The 501-nt window shown below is 45.9% G+C and overlaps 1 pseudogene; it reads left to right on the top strand.

Moving 5' to 3' along the window:
* Positions 1-423, top strand: LOC101572628 (annotated as a pseudogene).
* Positions 424-501: the final 78 nt, after the last annotated feature.

Here is a 501-nt window from a genome sequence, read left to right as displayed (position 1 = left end):
ATGAAGACCATTCTCAGCAGTCAGACTGTCAACATCCTAGAAAATGTCAACATCACTTTGAAGGAATGCACAGTTACTGTAAAGGGCTCCAGAGGAACCCTGGGAAGGGACTTCAACTACATCAATGTGGAACTCAGTCTCCTCGGGAAGAAAAAGAAGAGGCTCCAAGTTGACAAACAAGGGGGAAACAGAAAGGAGCTGGCACCTGTCCGCATGATCTGTAGCCATGTACAGAACACAATCAAGGGGGTCACGCTGGACTTCCATTACAAGATGAGGTCTGTGTGTGCTCTCTTCCCCATCAATGTCGTTATTCAGGAGAATGGGTCTCTTGTCAAAATTCGAAATTGCTTGGGTGAAAAATACATTTGCCAAGTTTGTATGAGGGCCGGTGCTGCTTGCTCAGGATCTCAAACCCAGTAAGATGTGCTAATCCTTGAAGGAAATGACAAGGAGCTTGTTTCAAATTCAGCAGCTTTGATTCAGCAAGCCACAGCAGTC

This window comes from Octodon degus, unplaced genomic scaffold (genome assembly GCF_000260255.1).
Source record: "Octodon degus isolate 3935 unplaced genomic scaffold, OctDeg1.0 scaffold00213, whole genome shotgun sequence".
Classification (NCBI taxonomy): Eukaryota; Metazoa; Chordata; class Mammalia; order Rodentia; family Octodontidae; genus Octodon; species Octodon degus.
This window is presented reverse-complemented; position numbering and strand designations above follow the sequence as displayed.